Below are 16193 nucleotides of genomic sequence, written 5' to 3' on the forward strand. Positions count from 1 at the left end.
TAGAAGGAGAATCTGATTGGCTGCTGCTGTACACAATAATAAACACTCCTTTAGATCACATATTGGCGTTCTTATAGGTTGATGATAGTAACCCCCTTACCAGGAGAAATATGTTTAACGCAAAATTCTATTTTTGTTCATAAAATGAAATCCTGTCAGGCTAGTTCTGTACAATTTGTAGGAACTTTGCATTAATTACTTCTGCTTTCATGGATGCTTTTTAGTTATATATATATATATATATATATATATATATATATATATATATACATATACCCCCAAAAACAGCCATTTGGCTGTTATATATACAAAAACAGCCATCCTGCCTGTGCATGGCTATCTTCCCGCAGTTTAGTGCATCAGGCCCATGGAGGCATAATCCCTCGGCTAATAAGTAAGGTGAGATAATTTGGGAAATTTGGGGAATCAGCCCCATAATAGATTGTGTAGTACTAATATACACAGTATTGGAAAGATGCTCATGCTGTCTACTGCTTTTCTGTGAAACACAGTCTATTGGCCCGAAGAAGCAGTCAGATTCCACAAAACGAGTTGTCTGTCTTTTTGGTTTACAGTATAGCCAGTAAAAGCGTTTGAAAATTACTACAAGCAGTCTTATGTAAGGTAAAAGCTACCACCACCTTTCTTTTAAACTTAAAAAAAATATTTATGCATTTTTGTGTTTTTAGTATCATTGTAGACCTAATACTGTATATGTATGTATGTATATATATATATATATATATATATATATATATATATATATATATATATATATATATATATATATATATATATATATATATATATATATATATATATATATATATATATAATTTTTTTTTATTTATTTTTTTTATTTTAGCAAAGAGGAATTTTTCTGTAAAGGGTCACATGGCTTCCATATGTAGTGAAAAGTTTATGCAGCTGAGACATACATTTCATTCTTCCAGTTTGTTTCTTAGTTGGCAGCTAAGCATAGGACGTCCTTGTTTACCACACGTCCGAGGCGAGAAGAAATAACGCACATTCACAGCAGATGCAGAACATTAGAAACCATTCTGTGACCGTATGGGAAGACCATTGTATACTTCGGGTCTTACCGATGTGTAGAGCGCAGGAAACTGCTGGACTTGCAAAGAAGTGTTGAGAAAAAGCATGCATCGGAAGACAGCACCCACGTCACCGGGGCCAAGAGAGAGCAAGACACATCAGTGCAGAGCAAACACCAAAATCACATTCACTGGCCGAGACCAGGCCAACGGGGAGGAAGAAATGCAAACACAATATACAGATCAAGCAGCAAACCAGCATGCAAGGAAATACAAACAGCGCAATGAAAAGTTTGGTGCAAAACTGCTACCCAAGCAAGTGATGCAAGACAAACCTCTGAAGTTCTTGTGCTACACTCAAGCGATGTGACTGGTTATCACCTAATCCTGTAGCTGTGACAGCATTTTAAAAAGTCATAAGAAGAGCTGTTTCTTTTGTAGAGGGTGCCCACAAAATGTACCTATGTTAGGCAAGGGAGAAGTGACAGCTGGGCCAGCCAGCACACTTGCGGTGCAGTTTGGTGTGGGTATGTAGCTTTATGGAGAGCAAAGTATAAAGGTGGCCACTAATGATACTATTTGCCTAACAATCCATTATGAACGATTCTTCTTATGAACGATCGTAAACGATTGTTTGGGACCACTAATGGACCAAAATCTCCTAACCAATCCGATCAGATTATAAAGGTGGCCACTAATGATACTATTTGCCTAACGATCCATTATGAACGATTCTTCTTATGAACGATTGTAAACGATTGTTTGGGACCACTAATGGACCAAAATCTCCTAACCAATCCGATCAGATTGACGGGAACGAACCAAAATTCGGATGAAGTTCATTAATCTGATCGGATTGGTTAGGAGAGTTTTGTCCACTAGTGGTCCCAAACGATCATTTTTGCACGTTCATACAAATAATCATTTGTAAACTATCGTTCAGTAAATTGTATCATTAGCGGCCACCTTAAGATGCCAGGCCATCTGTGTCTATAGGCTCCTGTTAGGTAAAACTGGGTCTGGACTTTACAATGCATTCGTTATATGAATGGGGCCTAAGGCTGTCCATACATTTTGAGCCATATTAGGGAGAAAAAGTCCAGACCAGTGACTGGCCTTGCAAGTGTAAATTTCTTGGTGTGGCATATTTCCTGCTGCTCATATACATTTTGCTGTGTGGTCAGAGACAAAATAAACACTTTTCCCCTAGTTACTGCTGTCTCAGCTACAGAACTGCTAATACATAAGAAACTAGCGTATGAGCGTAGAACAAACACATGCTCTGCATCTACAGATATTGCTGTGCTATAAATAAGCTTCTGCTGATGTACAGGATGTTGGTAGTTTGGCAAAATCATACACATGGGAATGCAGCCTATTTGTGTACCAGCAGGTGACGCTGTAGAGTCATTGTCACAATATGGGCTTCACAAAACATCCTGTACATCAGTCATAGCAGAATCTGAGCCAAAGTGTGCTTTTTTATTTTGGTATAAAGCACTTTAGTATTTAGTGAAGAAGATTGTCACTGCACGTTGCCAAACGTTGTTTGCGCAATCGCGTCTGTACTCACGTCACGAGAACGCGGAAACAAACGCTTGTTGCTCAAAAACCCTGGTTGTCAGACAAGAACGCGTAGTGGGTATGGGAGGAGGAGGCTGAAGGTGGTGAATTCACTGCCTGTCAGCTGCTCCCATGCATCGGCCCAGACCTTGGAAAAGAGACCCCCTGTAGAGTCACAACTGAGCTGTGCTAAGATTTGGCAAAATGCGTTTTCTTGAATGAAACTGCAGCCAAAAGGCACTTGTGGCCAGCAGACTGGAAGCTGAGCTGCCTGACAAGTGTACAGTTCTGGCACTTCTGCCCTGCCCTTTGTAGATTTGGTAAGCAATTCTCTGTTCATTGGTTGTGGGCATGTATTTTCTTTTATGGATTGATTGACCAATAGAGTATTGGAAGACTGTCTTTGAAGATTTTCCAACCCCTGTGCTGTGGACTGCCTTTTTTGAATTTACCACTAAGACAGCCAGGAAGTGATCATGTGCGGGTGTGGATGGTGGGCCAGGCACCATTAAAGTAAACAAAGTGAAAAAAGTGCCCCTGTGGGGTATTCAACTCGGGAGGAAGCCTCGGGAGGATTCCCTCATCCTCCCATTCAGCCGGACGGACATGTCGCTAGTCTGTAGGCTAGAACCTGTATGTTGTTATATGGGGGGGGGGGTGTTTGTGATGTCAGGTGGGGGGCAGGGTAAACAATGCTCTCAGCTGTAGCTAGGCCAAAGCAATGTCCCAGGTTGGATAGCTGGCAGAGCGGTTGAGGGGGGCCTGGGGTTGCCGCACACATGCTGGATAGTTAGCAGAGGCGGTTGTTGTTGGCTGCCTCAGCCGAGTTTTAAGTGTACCAAGCCTTAAGTTGGCCATACACTTACCGATTTTCCCTATCAATATCTGGCGGATTCAATTATTTAATTGAATCTGCTAGAAATTGATGCCACAACGATTCACGATCAAGCAATTTCTGCCTGAAATCAGTTGATTGTGCAGGATGGATATGTTAAGACCAACTGTCGACGGGTCGGGAGTGCAGGAGATCTTGCACTTAATCACTGAGCAGGACATCTCTGTAGCACTTTACATGTTATCCCATATGGCACAAGCAAAGCAAATAAACACAAGAGATTTTAATCATGTGATTGAGGGTTGAAGATTGCCTGTGTGGCTTTAGGATAACCCTCTACAACTAGCCCTAGGCTTAAAGAAAAATCTTTAATGAGAGGTTTGTGGAGGCTGCCATGTTTATTTCCTTTTAAGCAATGCCAGTTGCCCGGCAGACCTGCTGATCTATTTGGCTGCAGTGGTGTCTGAATCACACCAGAAACAAGCATGCAGCTAATCTTGTCAGTTCTGACAATAATGTCAGAAACATCTGATCTGCTGCATGCTTGTTCGGGGATATGGCTGAAAGAATTAGAGTCAGAGGATCAGTGGGACAGCCAGGCAACTGGTATTGCTTAAAAGGGAATAAATATGGCAGCCTCCATATCACTCTAACTCCAGTTGTCCTTAGGGGCTTTTATACTAGAAGGGTAAACCTGCGTTCCGTTACCCTATATTGCTGCAAAAGCAAAGAAAGTCTATGGAGACTTTCAAACTTACTGCGGTTCTTTGCCGTGCACCAGAAGTATCTGATCCGACACAAGGGCAATAGTGTGTTACTGCAAGCATCGTGCTTAACGCACAGTGCTTGGGGTAATGGAAGTCTATAGGCGACACACTACGTGTAAATGACGAAGCGCAGTGCGTCTCTCTTGTTGCACATGTGCAGACCAAGTGGAATCGCAGTGATGTACTTCCTGCCCAGCCGGGAGTACGTCACTGAGCAGGGCCAGCGCTATACATATGACCCTGTCAGCGCACTCATATGTCATTTCTTACATTGTGATGGGATGTGGCAGGAGCATTGCCTCCCACCGCAATGCAAAAAATAGAGGCGTAAAATCGACCTGAAAAAGCCACACCTGTTTTTACCCATAATGACTTGCTCTCTCCACATTGGTTCCTGTCGTATTCCCACTTGGTCTTCCTGGTGATGAGAGATATTTAAAAAGCAGTCAAGGATGTTTTAATATAGCAACACAGCTCTTTCTTGAGGCTATGATGCACACTATCCTGTTACTCATTTGCGATCAGCTGTCACCTCCTTAAAGACGTGTCACTCTTTCCAAAGCTCAAGCAGCTGCATTGCGAGACCTACAACAGTCTTTCTACTTACTGGCCACAGGAGAGAGCAGGCAGGTCACTCAGCGCAGTGACATCACAGGGGGTCACTCACTGTACATAGTTACAAATAACTCTGCTGCAATGTTAGCTTCTAATACAAAATAATGTATTAAATAACTGGAAAGAGGATGTGGCTTATGCTGGATTTGCAGAGAACTCAAGAGCTTTAGAAGACAATAAAAACTCTAACCGGGGGTATTAATGCCTGTAAATAACTGATCCCACTCATGAAGACATGGCTACAATTCACTAAGCCCATCTCCTGTTTTTCATAATGGTTCTGTGCTGTTTTACTGTTATCACCATGGTGATAATCACTATGGTGATAAAGCATTTAGTATTCACTAAATAATTTACCTCAGTTAAACCTTAATATAAGGATTCTGTCCTTAAGTTAAGGAGTGATTTTTAAAGCTGAGATTTCAATCCTTAAAATAAAGGCAGAATTTAAAGACAGGAGGCCATAAACTTTTTCACTTGAGTATTTATCCTATGTGGTATTTTCCAACTTGTCAATAAAATTCCATATAAATTACCAGCAGGCAAAAAAAATTACTAAACATAATTTTGATAGTACTTTTTCACCTACTTTGTGGTACTTTTTCTATTGCAAAGTGCTGAAAAGTTAATCTAAATCAAAAATGAAAAATGACCTCCTAGGAGAAAACTCAGGAGAAAAAGTTAATTGCATATGGGCCAAGATGTTACTTCACAGAGAGGAATGCAAGTGATAACAAGTGTTGGAGGAATTATCACCTGGCCTGAGCTGTTACTAGAGACTGCAAAGTAAAGCATTCTGAGCTGTCTCCTTCCGTGGCTGTCCTACACAGGTTAGCTGTAATAGTCCTGGCAGCAGGGGTGCCTGCATGTGCCCCTCCCCTCTCTATCTACTGCATTTGAGAATAACTACAGTGGTGATAACTTAAGGAGTGGAGTGATAAGACAGCAATCTCACTGTGAAAGCTTATCACTACATGTTAATGAGGCAAGCTTCTTCAGTGAATTAAAGGTACCCATACATCTAGCGACTTGGCAGTCGACTGACCATCTGATTCGATAATTACTATCAAATTGGATAAAAATCTGTGCCACCAAGTGTATCCCAGCGACGATGCAACCAATTTCAGGCTGAGCATGTCGATCGGACATGCTGCAAGATGCTGGACCATCGTGGTTGGTCAGGTGCATGGCGGTAACGGCAAGTGATATCAAGATGAGCAATAAAAACCCCTGACGCTGTCCCCCATGATGTGCCCCCCAGTGTCCAGTGCAGTATACATTACCTGCTGGCTCCGAGCACCGCCCTATACATGAAACCCACGTGGTTCACGTGGCGTGCAAGTGGCGCCTGGAGCCAATGGCGGACACAGACAGATAATGTATAGTGCACTGGGGGGAAAATTGAGCATTGGGGGGACAGCATCGGGCAGTGGATGCAGCATCACAAGGCTGATTCCGGATCGATTTCAGCATGAAATCAGAGAGAGACCTGTCTCTTGGTCAATCTACCCATACATCTTCTACTGTATGCGCATCTTAACACTTAAAATACTGATTCATGTGTGGGGATAAGCCTTATTACCACAAGTATGACCTTAGTGAATTGTAGCCCATGATCACCTTATCCAGAGTATTGCTGGTCCTTTGTGTGCTTTTGAGATGTATATGTATTGACTTTTCACTATTTTAATGCATACTTGTTTTGTATATGTCCAACTTCAGGCATAAACATGAACACACTGGTTGCCCAAGCATTCCTATTCATATGCTTGAGAACACCTCTGAAGCTAAACTATCATGAAAACAAATCAATAGTCAATGCTTTCCAAACCATTTTCGTACTCTACAAATAGCCTGCTGACATGGGATTGTCTTATGGTACACACACACACACACACACACACACACACACACACACACACACACAACTACTACTCTCGCCCATATTGTTTGGGACTCGATCCGTAGAGTGACATTTCGGGACCAAGTTATGGGGTCCTATGGCTAAAGCAGAACAACATTTTCAGATCAAAATGCAGTCAATGGAAAGGGCTCTTGGTTTCAATTTTCTGTTAAGACCTTATTTCAAACTTAATAGAGGTCTTGAAAAGTTCTGTAGAGAGCTCTTGAATGTTGACAGTGTGAATTGCTGTACGCCTCCTAGAAAATGCAGAAGACAAGGCTGAGCAGTTCTGTCTAGTTCTGTGGGACAGCTACACTGATTGCAAGAAGCAGAATGCTATGCTTTCTTTCCTGTACTGGATAGGACATCGAAATGTAACCTGGCTCCTTCTAGTGCTTGTTGTGCCAAGCTTGGGGGAGAGTGAGATTTGTAAATAGATGAAATTGCTATGGGATAAAGGCAGACAGTATAACTATACAGTCAGTAATGAGTATGGAGGTTTTTATTATATGCCATGCCATGCTGTAATTCTACTTTAAAACCGCATAACATTGCCAGAGCATTAGTAGTGGCATTCACTAATACAAGTTAATGCAAGCTGTTCACAAGACATCAGTCGCTAGCCACTTGCTTTGCTATGTCACACCAGAGCTCATTCAGGCACAAAGCATGCATGTGAGGATAACTTACTCTCTGTATACAGCATGAGGAGAGATGAAAAGAAGACAGAGAAAGTTGGTAGTGACAGAATTGTATAGAGGAGCTAAAGGAGGAAACGTGAAAGACGTATACTGAACAAGCACGAAAAGAGAGAATGACAGGACGATGCAGGATTGAAGGATGCGCCAAGCGCTGCAGAGGAGATGCAATGACCATTGAGGGATGGACGGAGGTAGCAAGCTTTGCGAGAGAGCAGAGCTGCAAGACAAAACAAGCTGAAAGTATTGAAAGTGAGCAGAAGATGCAGCAAGCGTCACAACAAGAGAGGATTGGAAGATGCAGCAAGCATCGCATTGGAGCAGAACTGAAAGATGCAGCAAGCGTTGCAGAAAGGAGGGTTCACAATTATGTTTTTTTGTTTCTAATGCACGTTTTAATGCACTCATCACCGACAGATATGGTATGTGTTCTTATGCTGCAGTTAGCAGTTTTTCCCCCCACATACAGAAACTGCATTTAAATGTGAACATGCCTCTTGGTTAATACGGGCTGCAACATATAATGCGATTCTGCATGTGGGGAAAATGCATACGAATTCCTCAAGTGTGAGCCCGGCCTAAGAACTCAGGGATACAGCAAGCATTGCAACAGAGCAGAAGATGCAGCAAGCGTTGCAAGAGAGCAGATTGGAAAGATAATCAAGCGGTGCAAGAGAGCAGAAGATGCAGCAAGCGTTACAAGCGAGCAGAAGATGCAGCAAGCGTTGCAAGAGAGCAGAAGATGCAGCAAGCATTGCAAGAGCGCAGAATATGCAGGAAGTGTTGCAAGAGAGCAGAATTGAAAGATGAAGGAAGTGTTGTAAGAGAGCACAAGATGCAGCAAGCATTACAAGAGAGCAATAAAGTAAGTGTTGTAGAACAGCAGAATATACATGAAGCATTGCAAGAGAGCAGAATATGCAGAAGGGTTGCAATAGAGCAGAATTGAAAGATGCAGCAAGCATTGCTGAGCAGCAGAATATGCAGCAAAGGTTGCAAGAGAGCAGAAGATACAGCAAGCATTCCAAGAGAGCAGAAGATACAGCAAGCATTGCAAGAGAGCAGAATATGCAGCAAGCGTTGCAAGAGAACAGAATTGAAAGAGGCAGCAAGTGTTGCAGAACAGAAGAATATGCAGCAAAAGTTGCAAGAGAGAAGATGCAGCAAGCGTTGCAAGAGAGCAGAATATGCAGCAAGCAGTGCTAGAGAGCAGAACTAAATGATGTAGCCAGTGCTGTAAGACGACAGGATTGAAGACTGTGGCAAGTTCAGTAAGAGCGCAGTACGAAAAAGCTGCAGCAAGCAAGCTGCAGGAGATGGAATGTAGTATAGCGAACACTGAATATACATGAAGCGGTTGGGATACATGAAGTCATCAACTAGGCTATGCTTGATGAACAGGGAATGAAGCATGGCAGAAAGCAGAGAATATACTGCAGGAGAGCTAGACGGAGATGAACATGGCAGAACATTGCAGATTGCACAGGAAACATTACATAATAATAACTCAAGATTACACTGAGACAAAGATGCACAATTTAAAGAAAACAGCAGTATTGTCCATGTCTATAATAAACAACCATACATGAGTTTATATATAACACCTGCACAATTGTTCTTCAAGTCTGATGGGCTGTCATAATTGGAGCTGGGAAAAAAGGGCGCATGCCGCTAGTGGACAAAAAGGGCGCCGCCATTCACTCCCATAATAAATAGCGTTTAATGGGCGCCGAGTAGGAAAAAAGGGCGCCGGAGCTAAATAAAGTTTATAAACGGCGCCAGGAGCTAAATAAAGTTTACAAACGGCGCCCGGCGATGTTTAATGATTTATAACTGAACTTGTGGTGATTTACGTTTATAAAATGCACCCGTGCCGAATAACGTTTATGAAAATAATAAACATATTTATCTTATTTAAATAATTAAAACATTATTTAAAGTTTTATCTCTTACTGTTTGTAAAACATTATTATTCACAAAATAAAGCGATCAGTACGTAACGTAAATTGCAAAATTTTTTTTGAATCCACAATTAGTAAAACATTATTATCCACATAATAAAGGGGGGTCTTAGGTTTAGGCACCAACAGGGGGGTCTTAGGTTTAGGCACCAATAGGGGGGTCTAGGGGTTAGGGGTAGGTACAGGGAGGGGTACTTAGGCAACAACAGGGGGGGGTCTTAGGTTTAGGCACTAACAGGGGGGTCTTAGGTTTAGGCACCAACAGGGGGGTTTTAGGTTTAGGCATTAACAGGGGGGTCTTAGGTTTAGGCACCAACAGGGGGGTCCTAGGTTTAGGCACCAAGAGGGGGGTCTAGGGGTTAGGGGTAGGTACAGGGAGGGTTACTTAGGCACCAACAGGGGGGGTCTTAGGTTTAGGCACCAACAGGGGGGTCTTAGGTTTAGGCACCAACAGGGGGTCTTAGGTTTAGGCACCAACAGGGGGGTCTTAGGTTTAGGCACCAACAGGGGGGTCTTAGGTTTAGGCACCAACAGGGGGGTCTTAGGTTTAGGCACCAACAGGGGGGTCTTAGGTTTAGGCACCAACAGGGGGGTTTTAGGTTTAGGCATTAACAGGGGGGTCTTAGGTTTAGGCACCAACAGGGGGGTCCTAGGTTTAGGCACCAAGAGGGGGGTCTAGGGGTTAGGGGTAGGTACAGGGAGGGTTACTTAGGCACCAACAGGGGGGGTCTTAGGTTTAGGCACCAACAGGGGGGTCTTAGGTTTAGGCACCAACAGGGGGTCTTAGGTTTAGGCACCAACAGGGGGGTCTTAGGTTTAGGCACCAACAGGGGGGTCTTAGGTTTAGGCACCAACAGGGGGGTCTTAGGTTTAGGCACCAACAGGGGGGTCTTAGGTTTAGGCACCAACAGGGGGGTCTTAGGTTTAGGCACCAACAGGGGAGTCTAGGGGTTAGGGATAGGTACAGGTAGGGTTCTGTGTAAGAGTAGGCTTAGGTATAGTTTTAGTAAAATTTTAGTAATAATTACTAATGTATTACAACATTTATTACGAACGTAGTTATATTTATATCATCTTTATAAACAATATTTTCAAATTTTATTATAACAACAAACCATAAATGACGGTTATTCACAATAATATACAATTATAACAATTAAACATATATTATTGTTTTTTTTATAAACGTAATTATAAGTTTAACTTTTGAAACAGGGAAGATTAACGTTTTCACAATTTCCGATTTCATAAACATTATTTAATGATTTATAATTTTGTTAAACATTATTTGTAAACGAAATATAGCACACTATATTTATAAACCCTATTAATGATTAATTATTATTTAGAGTTTACACCCCGCGCCCTTTTTGTCCAGGCGCCCTTTTTGTACGTACGCGTGATAATTTACCAGATGTTTATGATCACCTAGCAAAACCGGGGACTTCTGTATGCCCCAGTTAGTGATTGATAATTCAACTTTTATTGCATTGTCTGAAAAAATGCCGTGTTGTCCCTAGGAACCAATCAGCTTCTTCCTTGCACCTTCTAATGTGCCATAGACACCAGGATGGGAGGATCTGTTGCTACAGGCAACACAGAGGTTGTTTTTTTTCAGACAATTTTAAACATAAAAAGAGCACATATTAGAGTATAGTTACTTTATTAGAAATATAATTTTTATCCTTTACATTCCCAGTGGTTTGGGTCACCCTGAGCTGCTTGGTTACTCTATAATTAAAAATGTCACACTAAATATATCTTTCAATTTTTTTTCGGCAAAAATGAAAAGTGCCTGTTGCAGCAGATCACATGCTCTCAGCTCCTCACACCCGACAATCTGAGGCCTCCTTGCACGCCTATAGATAGGCTGACGGTATACAGGGAGGTGTGGCTGTGGCAGTTGGATCCTCCTCTCTGTGATGTGAACTATGTCACTGCGATTACCTTAAAAGCCCATTTCCACTAGTGTGAAATATGCTGCGTTTCCCCACATTCTAGTCGGACGGGGAAAAGCTGCTTTGCCGCTGTTTACCCCAGCGCACATCTGCATGGCACAGGTGTAGCGATTTGGCTCAGGCTTTGCAACATCACTTGTGTGGTGTCCGATTCGGAAACAGACAGGGCACTCCAGTGGAAAGACCCTAAGGCCTCTTTTACACAATCTGCTGAAAATCTGATGTGTTTTAACTTTTCATAGCGGTGCATTTTAAAAAAGCTTTCAGTTAAAAAGCATATAATGCGAACTGAGCCAAAGGGAAACATGAACATAAACATTATCTTGCACATCAGTTGTCTGTTCAGTTATAATAGACAGCAACTGATGTAGTGTAAAAGGACCGTTAGACTAACCGGAGGCCAAGTTTAGACAGGCAAAGTCCCACGAAAAATAGGTAGAGCAAGGTGGTTCCAGGCTGTCAGCAGTAAGGAGCTGGGGGGCTGTGATTTTGGTTAACTGTTGTAGCATGGAAATGCATTTCTAATGTCATCCTCGTCATTCTAGTAGTTCTTTTCACCTGATTGGAAAAGACTATAAACATCTGGTGTAACACTAGACTGTGGCATATAAGGCAGTGTGGATCGTCTGTGCCAAGCATGCTGGGAACTTGAAGAATACTGTGTGAACATAGCACAGAACAGAGGTAGGATGAGATGCCCATGCGAAGTACGTGACGGAAAATGGTCACCAGCGCTACATGAATGCCTCCTATGCCAAGCAGCTGGGACATGTTGTCAGTGACATGACTGGGAAGATAGAAGATTGCAGGGAATGATAAATATACAAATGAATGACACATTGCTTGGCACAGAGTACTCTGTGTACATGAAGGCGTTGTAAGGAAGGATATTCTAATATAAGTGAGAGAATGCTTGGCACAGAGTTCTGTATATAGGGGTTTGGTTAAAGTGTACCCAAGGCGACATGTGACATGATTAGATAAACATGTGTATGTAGAGTACAAAACATTAATAACCAGGCTGTATTCATTGTTTTATTTTGCTGTCTGAAAGGGTTAATTTCTAGGCATGGAAGTGACAGCTTCTGTATTGTCAGGAGTAAAGTAAACCTCACTGATAAGCAAATTACAGCCATAAAAGTTTTCCTGGCACAACTTCTGAGGGCAGGGAGGGATAAAATACATGAACTATTGACCTTTTTCTAACTTTGGTACATTTAATAGGCTTTCCCTCATTAGAGACAGCGAAACATTCAACCTACTTTGTAAATGTTTAACCACATAACAACCGCCTAACGCCGATAGGCGGCGGCTGGTCGTTTGTGGTCTTACATGGAAACGGCCGCTCAGTTCACGGAGGGTGTCTCCGTGAACAGCCTGCGAGCTTCCGATCGCAGCTCACAGGCTAATTGTAAACACGCGGGGAAGAAATCCCTGCTGTTTACATCCATACGGCAGCGCCGTAAAGGAGATCGGCGATCCCCGGCCTCTGATCGCCGGCATCTGATAGGCTGAAGCCTATCAGAGGCAGCGCAGAACGGATCGCCGTCCTGTGCCCCCCCCCCCCCCCCCCGCTCGGCCACACGGAGCGGCGGCGATCAGACCCCCCCAGCAGGTCATCCCCCTAGTGGGGCAAAAAGGGGGGAAGCCTGGTCACCCTGCCTCACTGCTGATCTGTGCTGTGGGCTGGAGAGTCCACGCAGCACAGATCAGCAGAAAATAGCCCAGTCCTTAAAGGGATACTGTAGGGGGGTCGGGGGAAAATGAGCTGAACTTACCCGGGGCTTCTAATGGTCCCCCGCAGACATCCTGTGTTGGCGCAGCCACTCACCGATGCTCCGGCCCCGCCTCCGGTTCACTTCTGGAATTTCTGACTTTAAAGTCTGAAAACGCTTGCGCCTGCGTTGCCGTGTCCTCGATCCTGCTGATGTCATCAAGAGCGCACAGCGCAGGCCCAGTATGGTCTGTGTCTGCGCAGTACACTCCTGGTGACATCAGCGGGAGCAAGGACACGGCAACGCAGGCGCAGTGGTTTTCTGACTTTAAAGTCAGAAATTCCAGAAGTGAACCGGAGGCGGGGCCGGAGCATTGGGGAGTGGCTGCGCAGGCACAGGATGTCTGCGGGGGACCATTAGAAGCCCCGGGTAAGTACAGCTCAATTTCCCCCCGACCCCCCTACAGTATCCCTTTAAGTGGTTATATATGAAATTAAATATGAAATAAAACCCTGGGATATCTAAAAAAGTAATTTTTAGGAGTTGGAGGATAAATATAGTTGTTTATTTCATCAGTTTATTTTCACCTCGGGTTCACTTTAAGGGAAGATACACTGTAATAAGCCACAGATTTTTTGGCATAAGGTACTCTCTGCACTAGACATTTTTGTAATACAATATTTATAAAATGGCAGTCAGTCAGATGTATTACAGTAGTGATCAGTGCTCTGATCTCCATATTGTATCGCCATAGCGCAGGGATCAGGAACCGTTTGGCTGAGAGAGCCATGATAAACGCCAAATATTTTAAAATGCAATTCTGTGGGAGCCATACGATATGTTTCAAACGGGGACAGTGCTCATGCGCAGCAGAGGGCTCGTGTCCCTGTTGCCATGGTGATGTGTATACAATTGATCCGCCGGGCAGCGGAAATGTCAGACACGTCTTCAGCTTCTCTTGGGTTTCAGCAACATCAGCAATTTCCCCGATAGCCAGACAGGAGAAATACTGACTAACAGCTTGTACAATTAGCTAGCTGACTTGAGGGTTGATTCATTTTGTAGGATGAGATCCTCACACTTTGGCTCAATAGGCTACCTGTCAAGTGACAGGAAGCCTATTGGGCCAAACAAAGTGCGGGGATCTCGTCCTACAAAGTCACTGGACCTGACAGAGTCCAAAGTGGGACAACTGGAGCAGCTATTCCTTTTTAGGGGAGCGCAAGTGAGTTAGTAGTGCATGCTACAGCAGTAGCGTGCCTACTTTGAAAATTTTACTTGCGCTGCCACACTAAGCTGCGCTTCTTGAGCGTTGTAGCTTAATTTGTCTGTGAGCCAGATGCAGCCATCAAAAGAGCCACATCTGGCTCCGGAGCCATAGGTTCCCTACCCCTGCTATAGTGGGTAATGTATTGCCAGCTGCGACTGCTACTTCTCACTATTATAAGTAGCAGTATATGTCTTAAGTTGTGTTTTGCAGCAAACTGGCACACATTCTAAAATGAAAAATGCGGATCTCTATTGTAGCCTATGGCGTTCTCCACATTCAAAATGGACAATGTTGATTGGTGATCTAGTTGCATTTAGGCTGATTGCCACTTTGTAAATTTGGATTTTGATCAGACTTTTGCTTAAACTAGCAATCAAAAACAAAATTACAATCCCAGGTTAACCTTCCTAGCGGTATGACTTTGATGAACAGAGGCGCCAGCAGAATAAAAACAATAATTCAAAGTTTTAAAATATGCTGGGGAGGCAGTGGTGGACTTACCTCCGAAAGCAGACTAGACTACTTGTCTGACATAAATAAACACTTTATTAGTACCCCAATAGATGCAACGCGTTTCGCAGGACCAAGCCCGCTTCATCAGGCAATAAAACAGGGGACAAAACAGTAGCTCTCAGGTAGCACGTATAGTGCCTCCGGGCTTGGTCCTGCGAAACGCGTTGCATCTATTGGGGTACTAATAAAGTGTTTATTTATGTCAGACAAGTAGTCTAGTCTGCTTTCCGGAGGTAAGTCCACCACTGCCTCCCCAGCATGTTTTAAAACTTTTAATTATTGTTTTTATTCTGCTGGCGCCTCTGTTCATCAAAGTCATTATAGTGTCCACCCTTGGTGGAAGGGGGACCCACCCCTACCTTTCGTCTATCTACAGAGAGCGACTTCTTAACCCTGAGTGAAGACAGGTCTAATCTCCTCACCTGCATTCACAGTGGTTGCCTCAGCGGTAACCCTTGTTTGTGAGTATAACCTTCTCACATTACATTATTCACTATTGTCCTGAGCATACTACACCATATTGGGCTCTCTGTGTCTTTTTCTTATTCCTAGCGGTATGATTATTTACGAACTTTAGGGTCTAAAAATGGTGCAATTTTTTCACATGCTTTTAGACCCTAAAAGCGGGGAAAAAAATCATGCCGCTAGAGTGATCTGCAGCAGCCCTGCACATTACTTACCTCCCCTGGATCCAGCACTGCACTTCTCCCTCCATCCGCCGGGTGGCACTCTACCCCTATAGTGAGATTGTTGTCTGTCATCATGATGGCAGACAACGATCTCACCAGGGGGATCGAGAGCCTCAGAGGACTGGAAGAAGAATGGCTGCCAGCATCTGGATCCCCCAGGAGGTGGGTTACAAAGCCCGCTGCATGCAGGCTCTGCACATACCACCCGGCGGCTACCCTCAGGCTCGGGGTTACTGCTCTGAGCTGCAGATTTCCGGACCGAGCCTGACTCGGGGTTACCGCTAAGGGGGTTAAAGAGACAATCATTCATGCTGGTAGGTAGCTTAAAAATGTGGCGATCTGAAGAGGTGCTCAGAGCTTGGCTCGTCATTGCTTTTTTAGCAAAAATGTTGGCCCAAGGAAGCGGGTTACAACCCACAAAATGCATTGCCATTTTTTTAAAGCCATAGTGTAAATAAATAATGTTGGTATGATTACACATATGGTAGTGTCACCCCTAGGGTAAGCCACCTCTTAATTTCTTGTACACGATACTGAACATTATGTGTGGACAGTGTGTTTTCAGAATATACATGGGAGTGAGTAATGGATAGCCTAGCATTGCAGTACGAATACAGATAATTGTCCTGCTAGGGGAATACGTTAGATTCACAC

The 16193-nt window shown here is 43.5% G+C and overlaps 1 protein-coding gene across 1 annotated transcript in view; it reads right to left on the reverse strand.

Annotated features, from left to right (window-relative positions):
• MYBPC3 (myosin binding protein C3) overlaps positions 1-16193 on the reverse strand; it is a 217473-nt gene that overhangs the window by 117469 nt on the left and 83811 nt on the right. The gene's annotated exons all lie outside the window — the stretch shown is intronic.

The sequence above is a fragment of the Hyperolius riggenbachi genome, chromosome 11 (genome assembly GCF_040937935.1).
Source record: "Hyperolius riggenbachi isolate aHypRig1 chromosome 11, aHypRig1.pri, whole genome shotgun sequence".
NCBI lineage: Eukaryota > Metazoa > Chordata > Amphibia > Anura > Hyperoliidae > Hyperolius > Hyperolius riggenbachi.